The sequence below is a fragment of the Oryx dammah genome, unplaced genomic scaffold (genome assembly GCF_014754425.2).
Source record: "Oryx dammah isolate SB20612 unplaced genomic scaffold, SCBI_Odam_1.1 HiC_scaffold_29, whole genome shotgun sequence".
In the NCBI taxonomy this organism is placed as follows: Eukaryota; Metazoa; Chordata; class Mammalia; order Artiodactyla; family Bovidae; genus Oryx; species Oryx dammah.
Window position 1 is genome coordinate 48,800,078 of NW_024070213.1, and position 23,787 is coordinate 48,823,864.

A 23,787-nucleotide genomic window follows, 5' to 3' on the forward strand; every position below is an offset into this window, starting at 1 on the left:
GGATTTTAATCAATTGAGGGCCAAAGTCAGGAAGTAATTATGGAACTCCTTGTGGACACTTTTGGGGGGTGTTTGGGGGCCCAGGGTTGCTTATAAACTTAACAAATGATCACAGGGGAAAAGCAAAATGGGCTGCTGAATAAGTAAGTGGTGGGTTGATGTCAGTATTTTTCTTTTGCATCTGTGCAGTGACAGTTCTGTGGACAAAACCTGGCACCAATCAGAAAGTTCAGCCAGCTCAGTTCTCAAATATTGGTTTATCTGGATAATTCCTTCATTCTAGGCTTCACTCTTTGGGTTGATACAGCTTTATCCCAGATCCTAAAAATTAAAGTCCATTATCGATTAACTGGAAATTTGAGAGAATGTACATAGTATTTTAAAGCTGTCTCCTATCAACAAAATCTATAGCAAGTAGTCGAGAGGGCAGGTGCCATTTTTGTAGATTGAAAATTTTCAAGAGGAGATGCAAAAATGTCCTTTGAGGAGCACACTTGAAGGTCTGTGGAAGAGGAGGCTGAGAAACGTGCGCTTCATTCATGCTTTTTGTCTGAGGTGATAGTCCCCAGGCTGGATGTTGAATAAGCAAAACCTAAGCCTAGCTCCTTGCTCATGTTGTCTTAATAGCTGTTGAAGAATCACGCTGGGAAGTTCGAAAGCGGAGTAATGAAAACCAGACACGGTTAGAGTTGCAGGTTGAGGATGTGAGCTTGTGAGGGGTTGAGTGGTAAGGGTGTGTCTGGGATCTGTGAGGGGCACGGACTCCGGAAGGCTGAGTAGCTTGCCGCCAACTGCAAGAGTGAAAACTTGTCTTATGGCAGACATCTTTCTGAGCTTCACTGGGGCCTCAGGTATTCGCTCTGATAGCTGTCTGATCCACGGACTAGGATAGAGCGAAAGGGATTGATTGCATCAGTAGGCGCGAGCCTGCCTTTCTCTTGTGGTGTGTCTCTTTCCCTTTATTTGCAGAAACTCTGAACATTCCTTCAGAATTTAATCGAATGGCCACTAGGGGGCGCCCTGAGAACGGAAGAGGCTCATTTCACAGCAGCAAGCTGTTGAGTCCTGCTCTGTTGTCCAGCCCTCCGTTCAGAACGTTTCCCATTCTGCTACTCATTACAGCTCAATCTCTTGTTTCACTCAAAGATTATGTAAAGATTCTCAATCAGGTAGCAGATTACATCCAGAAACGGGCAATTCCCAGACTGCTTTCTACCTGATAGATAAACTTAGGATGTTAGCAAAATCATCTTAAGTAGATGCATTAAGCAGATGAGAAAACAGATTGGGTGAAGGGAAGGCTTCCTTGACTTCAAGTCCGTCCCCCCGAGCCCCCCTCGCGGAGCACGCTGCTCACAGATGGTGTCAGAACTTAAGTGAGAAACAGAAATTGTCAGGTGGAAAATTCCCTATGCCTGACTGGACAAAAACTAAAACATACATTAAAAAAAAAATTGGTCAGCAAGTTGTTCTTGCCTGTACAGTGCTTGGTGACTCAGACTCTGTCAAGAGCAGCAAGAAATTTTCATCTGAAGTGTGACTTTGGAGTTTTCTTGTGGTTCCAAGGATACACTGAATATCCCTTGCTTTTGAGGTGCAATTCCAAATTCAGAGCATGTCGTCTTAATTCTGCCTTTTAGGTCTTTGGATAGAATTGCGAAGTGATGCTTTATTTTCATTTGTACCCAAGCCTTTCCAAGCACTTTCCAAGAGGCGCCGTGCCTTTCAGCTGCTTTGCCAACGCAAGTGGCCCAAGTAGAGTGCTGGGTGTTAGGCTGCCTGAGATGCTATGAAATCAGCACCCTTGAGACAGAGAATTGTTTAAGAATCTTGTGGCTTTTAATTGCACGTCTGGAAGGGCCTTCTGAGTCAAACAGCACACCACGGAGCATCAGCATTCTGTGAAAGGCAGTTCGGAAGAGAGAGGTTGCAGAATCAGGAACTTGGAGTGAGCTGGTCCAGCCCTCTAAGTGGTCCAGGCGTTCTCCAGGCATCCTTTTCATTCCAAATGTAGTCTTGCTGCTACTGTCTGAGCATGTCTATGAGAAAGGACTCAAAGTGGCTTCTTCCAGAGTTCATAAGCTGCACAAGTGAGGCACTCTGGCAGAAGGACTAAGAGCCCTGGCTTAAATTCAAATCCTGACTGATTCCTGACTAACTTTGTGACTTTGGGCAAGCTATGTAACTTTCAGAAGCCTCCATTTCCTCATCTGTAAAATGGGCTAATATAGTACTACCTCATGAACTAGTGGTGAGAATTGAATAAAATAACCTATGTGAAAGTGAAAGTTGCTCAGTCGTGTCTGACTCTTTGCGACCCCATGGACTATACAGTCCATGAAATTCTCCAGGCCAGAATACTGGAGTGGGTAGCTGTTCCCTTCTCCAGGGGATCTTCCCATCCCAGGGATTGAACCCAGGTCTCCCGCATTGCAGGTGGATTCTTTACCAGCTGAGCCACCAGGGAAGCCCTTAGAAAGCCTCAAAAGGGGAAATTAGCAAATTCAGTTTCTTTTTTTAGCAGATTTTTTCCCCCTTCATTTCACTTGGACTTTCATTTAGGTTTTAAGACCATCAGAGAGGCATGATGCATTGGACAATTAACTCACTCAGAGAGAGGTAGGAGAAATAATCAACTTTTCAGGTTAATTAGGGAAGTGCACCCATAGGAAGCCAAGACTGTCAGCCAGATTCTGATAGGATCTGAACACATTTCTAAGGCCTTGAATTTGGGCTTTGTTTATTGCACGACTTTCGTTTTGATACAGTTTCGGGCAGGGCTGCAGAGCAACCCCCTGTGTTATAACGTGGCATTTGCTTTGAGCCAAGCTCCCTGGACCCTCAGGCTGCACCTAGAATTGCCAAAAAATCCAAGAGCAAAAATAAACAACGTTTTGGGGAGATGTGTTATGCTATCAGCTCACCGTCAGCTAAGTTCAACTCTCTCTCTGCTCCAGGTTATCTCTTGTGAGTAGTATGAGGTGTGGTGTGAGCAGGAAGGAGGTCTCTGGGAGGGTCTGACATGGGAATGGCAGGGCTGGTGGGTCAGTTGTGCCCCCAAATGGCTATGATGCCCTGAGATGAGTGATGGAGCATCCTCACCCAGCAAAGGAGCTGATTTGACTAAAAGTGGGTGTTTTAAGCACTGGCCCAAAGTTATTCATAGCTTGATGCTGGAAAACTGCAGCTCAGGGGTGCAGATTAGTAAGCTGGCCTGCCGAACCAAGGGTGTATGACTGTCATATGCAGGGTGGCTGGGGTACCATATGGCAGCTAAGATCCAAACCCAGTTTTAAGGTGTAAGGGACCTCGACAGATGTGTAGTCCAAACTTTTCATCCATCCTTGAGGTGAGAAAAATAAGGCACAGAATTGTCAAGTGACTTCTCTGAGGTTGCATAGCTAGTAGGCTGAGTCTAAAAAACCCGATTCTTCGCTTGGTATTTCTCCATAACTCATTTCATACATCTTTACTAGAACAAGACATGATCCTTACTCTTAAAGAGTTTATAATCTAGTAGCAATGATGAAATGTACTTACAAATATTGAACTAATTCTGCTCAGTTCAACAAAGATTTATTACCATCTGCCATATGCTTCTCACCATGTTAAATTCTGGGGCATACACATGGATAAGACCTAAGGAACTTATAGTCTGGTGGAAGAGACAAGAGCAGTTGCTAGACTGTGGGTACCTCTTCTGCACAGGAATTGATTACTTCTGGAGATTTTCAAGTTGAAACATAGCTCATTGAAGTTCAGTTCATTAACTTGAGTGCCATGCACCCCTTCCCTCAAATGCCACAACTGCTCTTATTACTACCAGCCGATATTTTTGAGAGTTTGGAGTATGTCAGGCTGTGCTAAATGCTTTACAGATATTTTCTCATGTCTGATTGTCACCATGACCCTAAGAGGCACGCACTCATCTTAGACCCATTTAACAGATGGGGAAAACAATACTTGGGGAGTTTAAGTAACTTGCCCAGGGTTAAGTAGCAAGGAAGCATCAAACAAGTCTATTTTGAGACCCGCGGCTGCTGGAGACATGGAGAACCTTTTATCTTTGTTGCACGGTGGGTGACCTCTGGATTTGGATGTGGTGTTTTGCTCATGTTCCAGAGAACTAGCCATGGGGAGATGCTTCTCCTGAGAGGTTTCTCATTGTTCAGGAAGGGGATTGGGAGAGGGCCAGGGAATACGGTAGGATTAGGGAGGGCAAGGGCTGTTGAAGATGACCCTTGATTTGTATTTCCAAAGACCAAAATATGAAAGCTTTCAGGCAGAAGGCAGATTCCGGGGTGAGAAGGCCAGATCTCTTGGAATGCGGGCTTTATGCTGGGACACAGTAGGAGGCAAGGCAGGTAAGATAGGAATAGGGAGGATAATAATAACATTTAATAACAATAAATAATAGCAGCTAATTCTTCTTGAGTGATTATAACGTGCCAGGTCCATTTAACTAATTTAATTCTCATAACAATCCTGTAATTGTCTCATCTTCCAGATGAAGAGGCTGAGTCACAGAGAGGTTTGCTAGCCTGCTGAGGTCACACACTGCAGCAGAGCCGGGGTCTGGACTCAGGCAGCGTGAACGTGAAGACCGTGGCCAGCTCCCTTCCCCTAAGTGGGCTGAGCTGGGCTCTGATCACAGCGGGGATCCCAGCCCAGGGGTCTGCAGTGCTGGCTTGGAGCAGGGAGCCAACCTGGAGGTTTTCGCAAGAGCTCAGCTATGAGAAGATAAAGATCGGAATGGTGTCAGGGGTGAGGGAGGAGAGAGGTCTGCTTGTTGGGCCACGAGTCTGTTTTAATGAAGCAGGTCCAAGAGCGCTTCTCCTGGGCACACACTGAGTTCTTTGTGCCTTCAGCAGCCTCAGGTTCTGGAATCCCTTGGGGCCCTCTGGAGATCAGCTGGTTCACTTTCCAGCGACAGAAGTGCTTCCTCACCACTCTGGGACCTCCGATCTCACTTCCTCTTAGGAAGCTGCAGGAGATAAGGATTGAGTCAAGGTGTCTTGTCTGCTGACAAGCCCCATCCAACCATCTTGGACCTACTGTCCATTCCTAGCAGAGTACCAGGCACATAGGAGGTCCCGGGCAAAAGGCTCGTGGGATGGCACAAAAGGGATTATAATAGCTAATAACTATTTCAGGAGGTATGGGAGCTGTAGGTCATCACCCCTAACCTCAAAGAGCTTTCTGATTTGTGGGCTTGAAAACACAATGGCTGGAAATGAATGGCGGGTAACATAGCAGCGTCTGCAAAGTCAGGCAGACCCTTCCCTGCTCGAATTCCCATTTGGTCTTGTGCTCGTGGAGAGGAGAGAGCCGTCCTGGCTGTGGCTTCCTGTCCTCAGTGGCTCCGGAGTCAGACAGCCTAAGTCTCATTTGTCTTTCCCACATGAAAGTCCTGGAGCATCTGTAAGTTATGATTTGCGAAGTATCTGCTTTAAAGCAGAATGCATTTATCATCCCGCCGGCCCAGACGACACTGTGCAGCGCAGGAATGAGAAGATCCCAGGCCCAGGGCCCAGGAGGGGCCGGGCCAGATGACCCACCCGTGAGTAGAGTCTGGCTGTATTGATAAAATTCTCTGGAAATGGTCCAGAGGCAGCCAGATGTTGACTTCACAGTGAGGCTCTTCAGTAAACTTTTAACTGCATGTTCAACCGGGGCTGGGCTAAAGATTCCCTGTCATGAAGACATAGCCTCCACTAGGGTCGGCCCATCTTTCCCTTTCCCTCTGGCAAGGTATATTTCCCGAGGGCTTCCTAAAGTGCCCAGGACAGTGGGAAGTTTCAGAACAGAATATGACAAGTCTTTTTTTGCCATGGAGGTACTGAGGACTTAGTTGGGGCGTGTCATGAACACATCTGGAATAACTGAGCACAGCACAAGGGTATGAATGAGGAGGAAGAAATGGCTGTAGAATCAGACAGACTTGGGTTCCTATTCTCCCCTGTAGCTCAGCACCTGGATGATCCTGGGCAAAGTCACATATTTCCTCTGAGCTTCTGTTTTCTCTTCTAGAAAATGCGGCTGCCAACATCCAACCAAGTGGGACTGCCATGAGGAGTAGGACTGGGAGCCTTCCGATGCAGAGCTTGTGCATGTTAGGCTCTTGGAAACCAGAGCTAGTGAGAAGTGCGAGCAACGAGCACCTTGGTGGCCTTCTTATTCCTGGTTGTGGCTGTCCCTGCTTTAAACTCTCGCATGGGTGGCTGAATTTGCCACATCCGTCAAGTCCTGCCCGGATATCCAACTCTTGCTTCCATATCCTCGTCTTGGGCCTGTATCGGTTTCCTCCAGAGCTTGTGGCTTTGATGATTTGTACACACTCTTCCCTTCCTCCCCCGTTAGGAGGGAGGCAGGGTCACTGTCTCACCACTGCATCCTGGCCTGTAGCCGGGCAATACCGTAGATGGTCAGTGTGAATGAATGAATGAATGAAGAAACAGCTGCATGAAGAGGGCACCAGCAGTCCTGCGAGGGGAGGGGTCTGTGGAGGTGAAAGGTGGCAGGGAAGACCCCTTGGGCCCCCGTCCTCCCCCTTTTCCGGGTCACCCCTCTTCTTACCACCCTTTGGACAGCTGTGGAGGGTCGGCCCAGCATGGCCAGGTGCCTCTCCATCGTAGCTCTGCGCTGAGGCTGCAGGGAGGAGGAAGGGAGCTGATTCCCACCCTTGACGGCTGCTTCCCGCAGTTCTTTGCAACTCTCAGGCCTCCCTGGTCACTCCCACACTTCCGGGAGCCACCAGCAACCGCCCCCCTCACTGCATCCCCCACCCTGTCTGAGAATCCCTGGTGATCAGCTCTGTGAGGAGGCAAGCTTGAGATGCAAAATGCATTTGCAAGATTTTCAAAACATTTTCTCCCTGGGTTGTAAATCAAGTACTTAAAGAATTGTAAACCAGCTGGAGTGCAGAGTTAATGTATGTCTGGAAAAAAACACCGTCATGATTTGCCTTTAAAACTGGAGAAAAGAATTCCACTTGGTTTACTTTCATTAGAGGTATTGAGAGGCAGCCCGAGGTGTTTAGTGGGAGGGTGCTAAGAGGCCGCCATGGTTGGTTCCCTCTTTCCCTGGAAGGGAGGGGAAGGGCGGTGTCCAGACGGCTCAGAGTGCAGCTTGCATCTCTGTGGCCAAAGGGGTAATTCCCCAGTGTAAGAAAAGGGAGCTGCTGCTTTGTCAGTGTTTCCTTACGGCCCCATCCACTCCCACTGGTGTCACGCTTCCTGTATTGCTAGTTCTTCTGACTCTAAAGCCACAAAGGCAACTGATGGGTGCAGATTGGAGGGAATCCTTGCTGGCTGTTGCCATTTCATTGTGATTGGGCTCAGTTCATGCATGATTCACCCCAGCTGCCAAGGACACTCATACCCCCAAAATCCTACAGGAAGGTGGAAGGAAAGTGTACAAAAGGAGTGGTTCTGAGTCTGCCTCTGGAGCCAGGCACTGGGGTTTGAGACCCTGCTCTAACCTCCTGTGTAAATTTGAGACTCAGTTTCTTCATCTGTGAAATGGGGAGTGGTTGTGAGGATCAACAAACTGTCTGTCGAGTTCTTAGAAAAGCGTTTGGCCCATAGAGAAATGTTGTCCTTGAAGGAGCTCTCTTCTTGGGAAAGGCAGGACAGGGGCTCAGCCGTCTTTGTACCTCCAGCAGCCTGGGCACGGGACAGCACACAGTGCTGAGTCCCTTTTCTTTACCTGTAAATCGAGAGACCAAGACAAAATGCTCAGCAAGGTCCCTGCCAGCTCATAGGAAGAGAATCCTGGGATTTGCTGAATGGAACTGATGAAACAGACTTCATTTCCTCTTGCCTGGTTTTTGGCAGGAGGTCTCTTTGCTGCGGGAAAGGGAAGTATCTTCGGCTCCCCAAACCCTTTTAAGATTGTTTGGTGCAGGCTTTGTCAAGTATAGGGAGAGCCTGCATTTCCTTTCAGCTCAAGGCAGGCATTGCTTTTTAAGCTTGTTTATGAAGTGGGTTCTGGACAACCCATGTGAGTTAGAAAATACTTTCAAAGAAGCTATCAGTTTTCTCATCTATAAAATGGCGTGATAGTAAAACCTACTTCCCAGGTAGTCAGGGACTGTGCCAAGAAGAGTGCCTGACATGTAACTGGTTGTCAATAATTATAGGCTGTTATTATTCGGGATTCAGAGGAAGGCAGTCTCATGTTCTGCTGGGTTGCTTGACGGGATCTTCCCTCATTCCTTGGGTACTTCGAGTTTAGGGGACTTTGCCTTGGAGGCTGGAGGCCTGTGGCTACCTTTGCTCTCTGTTGTGCATTTGGGTGTGCCCGTGCTTTTAGCAGTGATGGGGGCATTCGGCATCCAGGGAGCTCCTTCATCCGGGGGACAGGTGGGTGAAGCAAGACTTCAAGGAGGAGGCCCTCTCCCCACGGAAAGGCATGTTTTTGGCAGCCTCATTTAAAAGGCAGAATAGACGCTCATGTTTACTACTCTCTCATCCTTAAAGATGAAATCACGCCATCAGACTCACCTCTGTGGAGCACTTTATATCCGCCAGGCCTTGGGTAAGTGTGTTGCCTGCATCGCCTCACTGAATTCCTGGTCATTCTTAGACCCGCCCTCCTCCCACAAGAAAGATGCTATCACAGCCCCGTTTTACTGCAGAGGGAACTGAAGCCCCCAGGGATGCACTGTCTATAACGACCTGGGGATGATGGCTGGAATGAAACTTATGTCTGTCTGAGCTCTCGGCTATGACCCTAGATGGCTTCCAAGAAGTAGAAACAGTTGTCAGTTTTCCTTCTGCCTCTCCCAGGTCGCACGTTTAAACATATTTGTGCACGTTTTGGCTGAGCTCTTGTTCTGTTCCAGGCACTGTGTAGGCACTGGGGAGGTCGGGGCAAGGGGACAGAGTACAGCCTCTGCCTTAGAGGAACTCAACCAGCTCTGGGCTCTAGAACATATAGCTACCCTTTGTAATTTCTACATCCCCAGCCTCCCAGCCTTTGTGGTGTACACTTACCCCTCCTGCCCATCTATTGAAGGAGACCCATTCCCTGTTGTGTGTTTTTTTTTCCCTTTCTCTCATCTCTTAGAATCTCATCTCTTTGTATCAGATACTTTCATTATACAGCCTTGACTTTCTTGTTATCAATTAGAAGAGATGCCAGCAAACTTTGAGAAGCTCTCAGTGGTCCTTGATGTAACATGCCAGCTTGTCTAGCTCTGGGTAGATTAGAAAGTGAATCTTTCTGCAACTAGCAGAAGCCGTGGGAGGGAAGAGACTGAGCCTTGGGTTGACCTGGTGAGCTCAGAGCCCAGCATGCGGATGTGTTTGAATGGAAAGGCAGGACGGTGATGCACCCGCTCAGGAGAACCTTACTTTGCGTCTTCCTCACAGTTAGTTGATCTCTGTTTCCCAGGGAGAATCAAATGGAATGCTCTGGGAGGGAACCAGTGTGGGAGTGGGCATGCTGGCAGCCGGTGGTATCAATCCTGGAGACAGGAGGGATGAAGTGGAAATCTCCACTGATTCGTAGCCACCTTCTTGAATGTGTAGGAAGGTCCAGAGTGGAAGGACGATGCTTTCCCTAATGATCATAATAGCAGGAAACACGCATTGAATGGTGCATGTGTGCCAGGCACTGTTCTAACCACTCTAGGGGCCTTCTCTCCTTTGAACCTGCATTATTAGTACGTTTATTTTGCAGACTGGGAAGGAAAGTCTTAGAGAAGTCACATGACTTTCACAGGGTCATGGAGCTGGGCTCTAGGGCTGGGCTGTCTGCCTTCAGGCTCAAGGAGGTAATCCCTGGGCTCCAAGGCGGTAATCGCTGGGCTCCAAGGCCTCTCACGGGTGTGGATCCTTGGAATCTTCTGCAGCTTCCTGCTTTGGTTCTTCACACACACTTGGGGGCCGGGGGTAGAGTCCCACTGAACCCAGCCAGACTCACTGTTGTCTCCAGGCTTGAACATAGCAACTGGAGGAACTTGTTTCTGTGAAGCCAGTTATTCCATGTCTTACTCCTGGTGCCTGGTTCCGTGTCTGGTGCACAAGAAGAAGGCGGTCCATGTTTGTTGAATGGCTGCGGAGTGTTAGGAGTCTGGGGATGTGGTCAGGAAGCTTGGGGGCTGGTTCCTCCATTGCCACCACGTGAGCCGCTTGACTGTGGGAGAGTTATGTCCCTTTTTCTGTACTTCTTCAGCTCCTTTCTCTGTGAGATGAGAGTTCTAGGATTGATTTGGACTTCCACTGCAGCCCCGTCCAGATTCTGCAATTGGTGAGTCTTCAGGTCTGGTCTCCAAATTGCTTCAAAGTGGGAGTCACTGAATCCTCTGTTGTTGGTCCTCCTTCCCTGGAAGGCGGGCTCTCCCAGGGCTTGGATTTTCACCAGTTTTGTTTCCTGGTGTAGCCCAAGTGCCTCACACAGTGCCTGGCAAATCAGTATTGTTGACCTGCCTGTGTGCACACCTGAATGAATGATTGCAGGTATCTCTCTTGCTGATGAAATCTCAGGATATCAAAAATTATGTTGCTAAAGCCCAAGAAGAAAATTAAGGAGCAAAAGTACCATTTTCCAGGAAAAACACCCTCTTTATAAAGCCAAGATACAGCCGAGAAGGGGACAGTTTATTATCCCTGCTAGCCAAGGGATTAGGGAGGCAGGCAGGATTCCTCGATTTTTCATCATCTGGTGATGCTTTTTGCAAACCACAAAGAAAACAAAACAAAAACAAAAACTCTCCCACCCCTCCCCTGCCCACCCCACTGCCTCCTTTAACTTTAAGCCGAAAGAGCCCTTGCTGCTTGAAACAGCTCATGAAGGAAGAAATTATAACAAATATTTTGCATTTCTCTGGTGGCGGCACAGTCTGAATTCCTTTCAGTCCTACAATGAGTTCTAATTTTATGAAATGTTTGGATTAGCCACCAATTTTCCGGTGGAATTTAGGAGGCTTGTATTCGTACTTATGCTTGAAGCAGAGAAATCTCGTAAAATCCATGCAAGGCCCAGTGGGACGTTGTAGCCAAGGACAAAATGACCGTCAGTGGAATGACGGGACAAGAGAGATCTCTTTGGCAGCTGTGGGCAGGCTTGGTGGATGATGGTATGATCTTGAACCACGGTCTCTGGGGCTTGGCCGGGCTGCATACCACTTCCAACTGATCATGGCCTATAAAAATTCCAGCCCAAGTACAATGCCTTGTACCTGACCTTGTTCTTTGGATTCCCAGAGCCAGAGAATGTTAGAACATCTGGTAATTGGGTGAGAGGCATTTGATAACACATGGTGCTTGACCTCCCCCTGCCGACCCCATAGCACTGAGTGCCTTGTGTTATAATTTCCCGTTTACTAATCTCTTTCCTCCTCCAGACCTGCACTGTCTCTTGTGGACACATGTGCCTATTAAAATTAACATTCATTACAATGAAATAAAATTAAAACCTTAAGTTCCTTAAGCCACATGGTAAGTGCTGGATAACCCTATGGGCTAGTGGCAAGCATTGGACAGTGTGGGGAGGATAATTTCCATCATCACAGAAAGTTCTAAAGGATGGTGTTGCTCTAGAGGCTGAGTTTAATGACAGCATGCTCCATCAGCTTCCTTGTTTATTAGCTCCACTCATAGCTCTTGTCACCATCTGTAATTACCTCTAAGCAACCTCATTCATCATCTTTTCTGCATTTCCAGGGTCTAGTAGTTACCTAGTATACAGTAAGCATGGTGAAGATTTTGAGTAAATGAATGAAGTTGTCTGTCTAATTTAGCATCACGTTGCATGTAGCTGCCATATAGCAGACCTTCAAAACAATTGACTGAATACTTACAGAGTTGTAACCCTAGAATGGATTCACCTGATACCTGTCCAGCATGTACTATATGTCAGGCACACTGTGTGCAAGGCTCAAAGGCTGTGATGATGAGCAAATGGACATGACTCTCTAGTTAAGGAACTTAGCCAGTCTAAGGGCTCTTAGATTTGCAGGGACATGGGAGTCTCTGGGTGTGCCTGTTAAAATGCACCATCCTTTCACACCCACCCCAGAGAGCTTGGTCCAGTGGGGTAGGGGGACTTATGGAGACCTGGGAGTCTTCGGCAATTTAACCAAATACCACAAGGAAGCGTGATGGGGTTGGTCCATTGTGTGGCCTTGGGAAACACAGCAGTGGGAAGCTCTCTGCATTCATCTGAGGATATATCACCCCACTTTCTTCACTCCACACCTTTTGTGATAACTGGAGCCCCCCTAAAACCCCAGACCTTTATATTGGAGCCATAGTTTGAGATCTCTTTGTCTGTTATTATCCCATGGAGGAATAATAATAATAGCAAACAATTACATAGCAGGAATTGGGTCAGGCAGTAGTCTAAGCTTGTTAAATCACTGACTTAATTCATGGTCCCCCTAGGAGATGCCCAGCATTATCATCCCCATTTTACAGTGGATAAACTGAGGCACAGAAAATTAAGTCACTGGCCCATGTTTACACTACTTGTAGGTGGAATTCCAACCCTGAAGTGCTGCGAAGCTTCTGCTGTCAGTCACTGGGCCTTGAGCTGCTGCTCCCTGAAAGTCAAATGTGCCTTTACATCCTTTTCTGCCAGTTACTCAGAATCCAAGTTCAGGTATATTTATGAAATGCCTGTCTAGGGACTTAACACATGTGGGCCTTAGGAACTCTGTGGGTCTACAAATGCCATCCCTGGCTTCAAGGAGCATAATTCGTTCAGATATTCCCTTGGGCTTAAGATGACCCTGCCCTGTGTGGTGCTGGAAGGTGAAAGAGGCTTGTAGCTCATAGAGGAGACAGAGGCAGGGGCAGGGACCTCCCAAGAAAGTGTTGCCCCCAGGTTAGGTTGTCCTCTGGACAGGAAGAGCAAAGCAAATCTTAACAACTAGGTGTTCCCTCATTTTGCTGCTTGTGACTCTATTCTTTACATAGTTTTGCTGTAGAATATGCCTATTTTGGGGCTTCCCCAGTGGCTCAGCAATGAAGAATTCGCCTGCAATGCAGGAGCTCACAGGAGACGTGGGTTTGATCCCTGAGTGGGGAAGATTCCCTAGAGGAGGACATGGCAACCCACTCTAGTATTTTTTGCCTGGAGAATCCCTTGGACAGAGGAGCCTAGCAGGCTATAGCTCATAGGGTCGAAAAGAGTCAGACATGACTGGAGTGACTTAGCACACAAGCCTATATCACCCAGTAGGGGTTCTGAGTGTGAGTATTTTGTGTGTGTGATTGGGAAGGGGGGATTCAACATAAGGAACGATGTGCCCTTTCCCTCCACCTAGTAAGGCAGGCAACCCCTTAGAGTTGAGAGATGCCAGAACTCCTGACCCTCTTGGGAGAACCTTGAAAGAAGGAGAATAAAGTGAGCTTGGTAGGATAATCACCCTCCGTAAGTGTTTCCATGCATCATTCCATTTCACAGCGACTCTGTCGTGAAGTGACCATTATCCTTACTTTGCGCTTAGAGAAGTTGATCCTCAGAAAGGGTAACTCATCTGCTCACGGAAGCAGGATAGCACCTGAGTTAAAGACTCAGGCACATCTGACTCCACTGTGGGCTCTTTCCCCTACACTGTGGGTTCTCCATCCCGCTGAGCATTAGATTAGCCTAGGGCCCTTTTAGAAGCCCTTGAGGATGGGGCCCAGGCAGCACCATTTTTGAACAGATGCCTCAGTGCATAGCTGAGTCCATGGTGGAGCCTGTTGATGACAGGGGCCCTAGGGTCTGCACTCCTGAAGGTGTCCCCTCCGTGCCTGGTCACCCTAGGACCTTGCCCGCAGCAAGGCAAGGACCCTCCCCTGTGTGGCCCCCTTCCTCCAGTGGGGGCTGGCTTGGCCTAAGCCATCCCACTGGACCTGAGCCGGGGACCTTTTGCTCTGTTGCATCAGAGGCTGCCCGTAAATCGGCAGCTGGCTTGTTTTCTTTTTAGGCTTCAATTGTAGTGACCTTTGTGCGTCTGTTTATTTCAGGGAAATAATTCCATCCTGCAAAATCGATTCCCTGAGTGCTACAGAAGTACGTTTGGAGGGACTTCTTTTACTGGGGTGACCCGAATCGTCCCCTTTCAAAAGAGGCTACAGCTGTTCCTCGTCTCCCAACCCCCATCTCCCTTTGCCCTCTGACACCGTCCTCTTAACCTCGTATTTGGAAGGTTTTGCTGCAAGATTTTTACTTACACACATTTCTGCATATGGCCTATTTGTTAATAATAATAATTTAAAAAGCAGTTTCCTAGCACGTACTGTATGTTGGACAGTATTGGGCATTTTTTATACATTGTCTCATTGCATTTTGCCTTTTCTTGGCAATAATGAGTGTAAACACTTCTGAAATCTGGGGATCTTTATCCTTGAGTGGAGGAAGTTACAGTTGTAGCCTGGCTTGCTGGTGTTTTTTGAAGGATGAAGAGAGGGGGCTTCCCTGGTAGCTCAGTTGGTAAAGAATCCACCTGCAATGTAGGAGACCCCAGTTCGATTCCTAGGTTGGGAAGATCCACTAGAGAAGGGTTAGGCTTCCCACTCCAGTATTCCTGGGCATCCCTGATGGTTCAGATGGTAAAGAATCCGCCTGCAGGGCAGGAGGCCTGGTTCAGTCCCTAAGTTGGGAAGACCCCCTGGAGAAGGGAATGGCTACCCGCTCCAGTATTTTTGCCTGGAGAATCCCATGGACAGAGGAGCCTGGCAGGCTGCAGTCCATGAGGTCACAAAGAGTTGGACATGACTGAGTGACTTTCATTCTTCACTTGCACACTCTGGGAGGATGAGGTGTCCCATGCACTATAGAAGCTGCCATATTGGGGCAGTTGGCTTGGCTGGGATGGTGGTCGGTCATTGGCTGATTGAACAGAGAAAGCAGCCCAGCAGTCCCTAGGATTCAACCTGCTGTGAGTCCCAATCAAGAAAGTGGAGAATTCTCATTAGTCTGATACATTGGTCAAGTGGAAATACTAAAAAGTTACAACAGAGGGCTCCAAATATATTTTTTCAGGTAATTGAAACTCGTCCGTGTACAAGCCAGTCTTTAAAAAAAAAAAAATTGTAGCCATTTCTTAAGGAAATCTTTCTCAAGATTTCTCAAGATGTGCACTTCCTTCCTTCTTAAAACAAAGTACTTCGAAGGTAGTTAAACATTTTCTTGATGTCTTTGGGGGAACTTCTAGACTGTTTCCAGTGCCGTATTTTGGCCTTCCCATGCCTGCTATTCATAGTTTCTCAATCTGCTCCTTCATCAGCTTCCATGCCTTTTTGTGACCCTTTTACATGATAACGTTTTTCTTTCACCTCTAGCAAACATAATGCATGCTCGGTAACTGAAAACTCACAAGGCACAGAAAAGTTAAAGATGAAAGGTAAAGCTAGTTGTCCTGCCTTGATCCATCAGTGAGGCTGTCTGTAGTGGCTGCCTAGTTTCACGTTCCTACTTCCCTACAGATTTGCCATGACAAGCTTGTTAGAACTGTGTTAGCAGGAAGACACTGGGTGACCATATTCAGGGGCTCAGTGGATAGATTCTAGGCCATTTCTTGGGGTGGCTTTTCTAAGAGTTTATTTCCCTTCCTCATACAATCTTCAGAGATGCATGGGCCATGAATCTGGAAATGAATCTAGAAATGAACCTAGAGTCTAGAATAATGACAGTGAATCTGGAAAAGTACTGTTTTCTCATGTATGGCATGAGCCATTTTGGGGGAGTTGGGCCAGCCAGACTCACTCAGTTTAGTATGTGGGTAAGCTGGTTCTCTTGATTCAGGGTCCACTACATTTCCATTTTGTTCACATTTTGCCTGTGTCCCAGATTGTGGGTTAAGGGATCAATGACTTTGGAATAATCTGGAAAACTAAAACCAGGAGAAGACCCACCTTCACCTCATTCACCTAGGTTGCTCAAGTGACAGATTTTTTAACTTCTGAAGGAGTAGGAAGCAGGATGCAGGGCTTTCCTGGTGGCTCAGTGATAAATAATCCGCTTGCCAATGCAGGAGACAGATTCGATTCCTGGCCTGGGAGGATCCCACATGCTGTGGAGCAACTAAGCGCACATGCCACGGCAGTTGAGCCTGTGCTGTAGAGCCAGGGAACCACAATTGCTGAAGCTTGCATGCCCTAGAACCCATGCTCTGGCAAAAGGGAAGCCACTGCAATGAGAAACCTGCATACTGCAACTAGACAGTAGCCTGGGCTTGCTGCAACTAAAGCCTGCACAGCCACGAAGACCCAGCACAGCCAAAAATAAATAAATAAAATTAGTTAAAAAAAGAGAAGCAGGATGCAGCCTCCTCTTCAGCATGCCAGACCTACTGTCTTTTTGAACATCAGTCTTAGATTAATACCGAGATGGACGCAGAAACACACTTGAAAGCAACTTGCACCAGTCTCCGTACATAGCTTACATTTTATGACCTGCTTAGAGACGCAGGGCGCATAAATCTCGGGGAGGACGGTCTTATTTACTTGTTCGTGTTTTCTGCAGATGGGGCGCTTGCATCAGAGCCCGGCTGGCCTCAGATGTCGGCTCCAGGATATTTTAGCTGAACTGTATGAGTCCATTAAACAAATGTAAGAGTTTTGGGGCAGGGAGGGCTGTGTCTCAAACCAAATGTTTTACATGGAGAACATCTGGGGAATATTGGTATTTGTGTGTACAGTACATCAGAAAGCAGCTTGGCGGGCTTCAGCTGGGATGTTTCTGGCCTGTGGTTGCTGGATTTGACAGTTTTGTTGTAAGGGAATGGTTCTTATGAAGTGTTGCCATAAAGGCAAGGCTTGGTCCAGGAAGGGGTGTCCTCGTTTAGCCGCGCACTCAAATTGCTCTGATTAGCTCTCCCGCCAGATCGCCCATGGGGAATAGTTCTATATCTGAGCTAGTTTTCCCCCAAAGTTCAAATGACAGAAAAAGGAAGCATCGCAGTGCCAGGACTTGGGGTGTTTCTTCTTTTCCCTGTGGTTTCATTTGGTGACACTTGGAAACAGGTGTGTCCCAAGTAGTATTGGATGCACAATTCAGGTACCTCGGTTGAACTTGGGATGTTGCACTGATGACCTGAAGGGACTCGGGGCACTCCTTTCCCCGGTATTAGTTTCCTTCTTCTGCAAAATAAGTAGCCTGCCTTATGGGTTGTAGAGAGTGCAAAGTGAAGTGGGTGACGTATACATGGCAGCTGTCGTTTAGTCGCTAAGTCACGTCCGACTTTTTGTGACCCCATGGATTGTGTAGCCCACCAGCCTCCTCCATCCATTGGGTTATCCTGGCAAGAATGCTGGGGGGGAGGGAGCACAATTCAGTTTATAACAACTGGTAAATATTTTATAGGGGCTTTCCAGGTGGCGCAGTGGTAAGGAATCCCCTGCCAATGCAGGAGACTTGGGTTTGATCCCTAGATTGGGAAGATCCCCTAGAGTAGGAAATGGCAACCCGCTCCAGTATTCTTGCCTGGAAAATTCCATGGACAGAGGAGCCTGGTGGGCTACAGTCCATGGGGTGGCAAAGAGTTGGACACGACTGAGCACATACACACACATATTTTATAGGGGTGAACATCATTTGGCAGAGAATATAGTTGGACTTCCTGTACCCCTTTTGCAAGATAGATCAAAATGACCTGACTGGACCCCCCCTGTCAGCCAGAAAAAAAAAGGGCAGAACTCCATAATAATTTACTGGCTTTATTGGGGTGTGAGAGGAAATTGTTGTAAACATTAACCTTCCTGGGTCCTCATGATGGTATTTTGACTAGTACCAGTCAAGTGGAGTAGTCAGAGGTTCATCTTATACTGGAGGTGATGGAGAGTAAGGCTCATGACAAGAGTGTGTGTAAGGGGACAGGGGAAGGTCTCTTTGTTGGGGATGGGAAAATTCATACTCTGAGCATAGTGGGACTCATTTCTGTGTTTAGGAGCAAGAGTGAGACTCAGGGATGGAGATGGGGAGTGAGCAGGGAAGGACTTCTCACGAGGCCCTGCCTCTGCACACAGACATCAGTTTCTGCCTGTTATCTCACAAAAGAGCCCTTTGGCAGGGACTCAGAGTCCTAGAAAGAGCATCTCCTTGGCCAAACCCTGGGTCACGTGTCTACTCATTGGCACAGGGAATGTGAAGCATCTCGTCTGGTAGTCTCTATAAAACTGTATCCAGTGGGGTAGGGGTGGTCCCCAGTGCAAAGTCAGGGTGCTCCTACTGGTAAAAGGATGAACAGGTGCAGGGCAGGACGGAGCCCACCTGTTCTTTGCCCTCTCCAGGGAATTACAAGCAACCGGAAGGGTAGGTCCATGGTCTGCTAGACCTCGATCAGTGCCTTATCCAGAGCAGATTTCCCAGAATTGCTTGCTGGAGAATTGACTCGTTGTTGCATCATTTTAGGGATGCACTTCCCAGACCTTCCTGTCTGATTCTGCCCTTTGTTCAGCTGTGTTGACTGATTCCACAGAGAGCAGCAAGGAACAGCAGCGGTTGTGTTTTTGAAGATGAAATGATTTAAATGAAAAAAAAAAAAAAAAAGACTTAGGGTGGGGACAAAGCAGTGCAGTGTGGCTTTGGTGGGACCTGCATCTCCAGAGACTCTGATTCAGCTCTTTCTTTTTTTTCTCTAAACATGCACTGAATGCCAGGCCCTGTGCTCCTTGCTTTGTCAGTGTTGGTACCGAATTTCGGAATGTGGTCTTTGGGTTTGGTGAGATCCAGCTCTCCTATTCATTAGTCGTGTGCCCTAGGGCAAGTTATTCACCTCCCTCAGACTCAGTTTAAATTCATCAAGCAAGCAGAAATAATGTTTTAGCAAGACTTTAATGAGTGAGCGAGCGGTGGAGAGGTTTAACAGAGTGGTGCCCAGTGCCTGGCACACAATAAGGGCTTGATAACTGGTGATTATTATGATTACCATTAGCTGTTGTCGTGAATTCTCTTCCAGCCCTTCTGGAGTGGGCACTGTTACCACTCCAGTTTAAAGACGAGGAATTTCAGGCTCAATAATTTGGGGATAAGTAGGGATTTAACACTTGAGAGTTCAGCAAGTTCAGAGAGGAGTCAGTGACAGGAAGCTGGGGGCTAGGTTGGGTGGAATAAGATGCCCTGTTACTGTTTTAGGGTTTTATAAAGGTCTTTCTGATATGCGGGGGGGGGGGGGAGGTCATTTCAGACACAGCTTTTTGGCGTATACAAAACCCCAGTCACCTTCTAGGCACTGGAGACATTGCAGTGAATAAAGAGAAATGGTCTCTGTGTGAGTGAAAGCCACGAGTAATGGTGACTCAGGTTACGAAAGGGGACCTGTGTGTGTGTTGTGGAGGTGGTCAGCTGGGGAAGTTAGGTGCAGACAGTAGGGCATGGAGGGATCTGGGCAGAGGAAATGACAAGCACAAATGTCCAGGGCCATGGACACACACAGGCTGCTCCCTGAGTCCCTGTGGAGACCAACAGACCCTGCCCCAGTGTCCCCAAGGGTGGGAGCTGAGTGATGGGTGTTGGGTGAGGGTCACGGAGGCACCCGGCCTGATGTGGTGGCAGACACAAGGGGACTGAGCTTGCTTCTTGAGAGTCGGGCTGTCAGTGCTGGGTGGGGTCTGTGTGTTTGAAGCTGGAGGTCCCGCTGTCACGGCACCCCTGGAAGGATGGTAGGGCGGTGATTAGGGAGCTGACAGCATCCAGATGGGCTGTGGGGGTGTTTGTGGGGGGCTGTGGAGTAGGGACCAGCCTGTGAACTCTCTGGCTAATGGACACTGAGAGCCACTGAGAGCTTCCTCAAAAAGAAGCTGCTGCTTCGGCCTCGGGGGACCGACTGCAGCCCATCCTCTTGTTCGTTCCTGTCTGCTCTGTCTGTGCACCCTAATTGCTATACATCCCTTTTCAGACTAAGGGGGATTGAGTCAGGATAAAAATAACTTCTGAAGACTCCCTTCTTCCACTTGTCTGTGAAATCACCCAGGGAAAAAAGGTAAAACTTAAAGCCTTGCCCTTTCATTTGTGTATGTGTGCGTTATGTGTACCCTACCATCTTAAGACGTTAAGAATTTCTTTTCTTTCTTCTGTTCACCTGGATCAGCCAAACTCACTTAGCTAATTTCCTCGCCCTTTGGAAAACTAATGTTGTTGTTTAGGTCTTTTGTGTCCCTTTTTCATTGGTTCCCGAGGTCAGTGATCCAGTGGGAGTCTGAAGTTAATATTTAAAAGAAGTGTTTTCAGTGAATTAATAAAAAATGGGATAAGAACCTCCCAGATATGTCTACTCATGTGTGATATCAAATCAGGCTTCAGGAATTGGAGCAAGGTTTGGACTGGGTTGGATTGCAAACAGCGTCCCTAGCATGTCTGTGTGAGGACAGCTCCCTGGCATCAAATGGAATGAAATCATGCGTCGTGCTGTGAAACGGAGCCTAATTTGCCAGCACACTTACGAGTGGCTGTCACTGCCCCCCCCATCTCAATTTATTAATAAAAGGAACTTTGTTGTGCTGGGGCCTGCTTTACATATAAATGTTAATTTAAACCCCTTAAAATTTTTTTATTTTTAATTGGAGGATAACTGACTTAAAACGTTGTGTTGGTTTCTGCCATACAACATGAATCAGCCATATTTATACATAGGTCCCTTCCTTACACCTCCTTCCCCTCCCACCCCACCCCGCCCCTCTAGGTTGTCTCAGAGCACTGTATTGAGCTCCCTAGGTTATCCAGCAACTTCCCACCAGCTATCTGCCTTACATATGGTAATACATATGTTTCAATGCTACTCTCTCAATTAGGCCCACACTCTCGTTTCCCCGCTGTGCCCACAAGTCTGTTCTCTATGCGTCTGTATTCCTGCCCTGCAAATGGGTTCATCAGTGTATTTTTTTCCAGATGCCATGTATATGCATTAATATGTGATATTTTGGGGGTGGCAGTTTCCTTTCTGAAGCTAGCTGTGGTTTGGAATTTGTTAGGAATCCTCACCCTAGGTGTGTTATATCCCAGACCAGAGAGGAACTGAGGACCCTTGTTGCCGTTCCAGCTGCTGTTAACTTAGTGAACTTGGGTCTGTACTTTAACCTCCCTGGGACTCAGTTTCCTCAGCTGTAAAACAAGAGGGTTGGCATAGCACATTCTGGGGTCCTTGCAGCTCAGACATCTGCTGGCAGTAATGATACTGGCTGTGCCAGTATCTGCAAGATCTGATCTGATCTGATCCCTAGGGCCACCTTGTGGGTTTGGTGCTGTCACCTCCCTTACAGACGAGGTAACTGAGGCTGTGACATGGTGGCCCGAGGACCTGTCTGTGAAGGGGGCGCTCCTGGGCCATGTTCCTGTGACTGATGACAGGGCCGAGGGGCTGAGGCTCGCTTTCTTAGCAGGGCTGCTGGCTGGGGCTCTGCTGGGCTTGGAGCTGGATGAATCAGAGTTGCACAACCCTAAGCTTATTCAAACCGTGGTGTAAACAGTGTCAGAGTGATCAGATGCTACTGCTTGAGGCTGTCCTACTTAGAAGTAACCTCAGCCCTCTGGTCTGGTCTGTCCTCTCCCCAGAACGATTGAAACCTGGAGCAAGAGCTGCTGCCCTTTAGATTTCCAAGTTGCTGTTGTATTTTATTTCTGAGTTGCTGTGGCATCCACTTTCAGTGTGAGTCCCCAGATAAACCCTGTGGTCCCAGCCTCACATTTTCAGTCTTTTTGCGACTCTGGTGTTGCCTTTGTGGCATCTCTTCTGCTACCAGAAGCCCTTTCCTGCAAGGAGCCCTGGGGTTGTTTCTTAGAGATTTCCAGCAGATCCCAGTAAGAGGGGGTTCCTCACAGCCCCAGCCAGACCCTCTCTCACAGAGCAGGCAGGACTGGGGATGGGGCTCCAGAGCTCATTTGCTCTTTCTTCCTCGGGACACATTCACTTTGACCCGGTGTGGGAGCTCCAGGTGGCCTGCAAAGCCGTAAGTAACCCATGAGCAGCCAGCGTCTGTGGTCTCCGGGCATCCACAGGCCTGCCTTGGGTTAGGACGGGCCTCAGATGTCCAGATGACCCAGATGTCCTCTGGGAACAAACCTTCCTTTTCCCAGGGGCAAATTCATTCAGGTCACTGAGTCTCCTCAAGGAAGTAACTTGCTTTAAATTCCTTTCTTTATAGATAGGCAGTTCATGAATTTCCCTGAATTATCTAGCTTTTTAAAATTATCTAGCTTTTTGGCTGCAAGGTATTTTCTTTTTTCTTTTTTTTTTTTGACTCAAGCTCTATCTAATTCATTTTTATGTTTTTATTTTTTATTTTTGGGTGTACTGTTTTTACTTTAGTTCTCTGTGTGTATGTGGTTGGTTGTGTCCGACTCTTTGTGACCCTGTAGACCATAGCCTGCCAGGCTCCTTTGTCCATGGGATTATCCAGGCAAGAATACTGGAGCGGGTTGCCATTTCCTATTCCAGGGGATCTTCCTGATCCAGGATCAAACCTATGTCTCTTGTGTCTCCTGATTGCAGCTAGATTCTTTACCACTGCGCTACCTGGGAAGCCCTATAGTTCCCTGACCAGGGATAAAACCCATGCTCCCCGCTTTGGGAGGGTGAAGTCTTAACCACTGGACTACCCGAGAAGTCCCCTGCATGGTTTAAATTACGGAATGAGTGCCCTTCTAGCCATATTGGTTGCGGTTTAAGGTGGTGGGTCTCAGACATCACTGTTGTAGGATCACCTGGGTGCCGACAGCTTGCCCTCATGCTCGAATTCAGTAGGTCTGGGGTGGGCCCTGGAGTTCGCATTTGAACAATCAGCATCCCCCTTCCTCCCCACCAGGGGATCTGATGCAGGTGGTATGCTGACCAACCTTTGGCAAAGTGCAGTCCCCTGGAATCTAACTGTGCACTGGGGGCGGGCTCGTGGCTCGCTTTGGCATCACTGCTGGCACTAACTTTGCATCGGTGGCTCTTTTGGTTTCTACCTGGTCAGCCCTGGCCACTGTCTCCTGTTTACAGACCTCAGTGCCATATAGGGAGTGTAAATCTGCCCTTAGTTTCTTAGTCATTAATTCCACTCCCCTTGCAACATCGCCATGTGTAATGATGACATGCTTCACTCAACCCTTGAAGGGGCGGGCACGGAACCAGGGATGGCTATACAAGTAGATAGAAATGTCCCCGGGCCCTCTGAGGTCCTCCTAGGTGGGCCCTGGCCTGGTCAAATCAAAGTCTGGTTTGCCATTTTAGTTCTGGAGATAGAACACATTTTTCATGGCAGGAGAAAAAAAAAATCAGTGTCATCCGAGGAAACAGCGTCTTTTATGGGGAATTTTGATAAATTGAAGATTGAGAGCTGATTTACTTAGGATTATATTTTCATAACCTCTTGCACAATTAAAGGGCTGGTGGCAGCAAATGGTAGGATGCTTTTCTTTGAAGAAAAAGCTCTTTCTTACACATGCCGTGCTCCCTGGCATCAAGATGCCTCTCCTCGGAGCCTGTTGATACAACTCTTGGCTTCCAACCTGCTTCTGTCTGAAAAAACATCCATGTATCGACATGAATCAACAGGCCAGAGAGGAAGAGGCCCACAGGCCCTGCGGCGGAGCTGGCTTGCATCCCTGTGGGGCTGGTTGCATCACGGCAACTTGCAGGAGTGAGTGTTGTCTTGAGTTGGCCGGGCTCCTCACAAAATGCTGGGGGTCATTTAATGAATCAGGGGCTTTGGCTAGAAGGTGGCCTCCTGGCTGGCATCACCATGGTCATGGCTGGGCATAGCCTTTCTGAATGGGAGTTCTTTGGTGATCCTGGGGAACTTTGGACCCATGGGTCCCACGAGGAGCTGTGCCTGGCCTTGAACTCTGACCATCAGCCAGACCAGGGCAGGA

The 23,787-nt window shown here is 47.9% G+C and overlaps 1 protein-coding gene across 1 annotated transcript in view; it reads left to right on the plus strand.

Annotated features, from left to right (window-relative positions):
- Positions 1–23,787, plus strand: part of NUAK1 (NUAK family kinase 1) — a 72,432-nt gene that overhangs the window by 1,497 nt on the left and 47,148 nt on the right. The gene's annotated exons all lie outside the window — the stretch shown is intronic.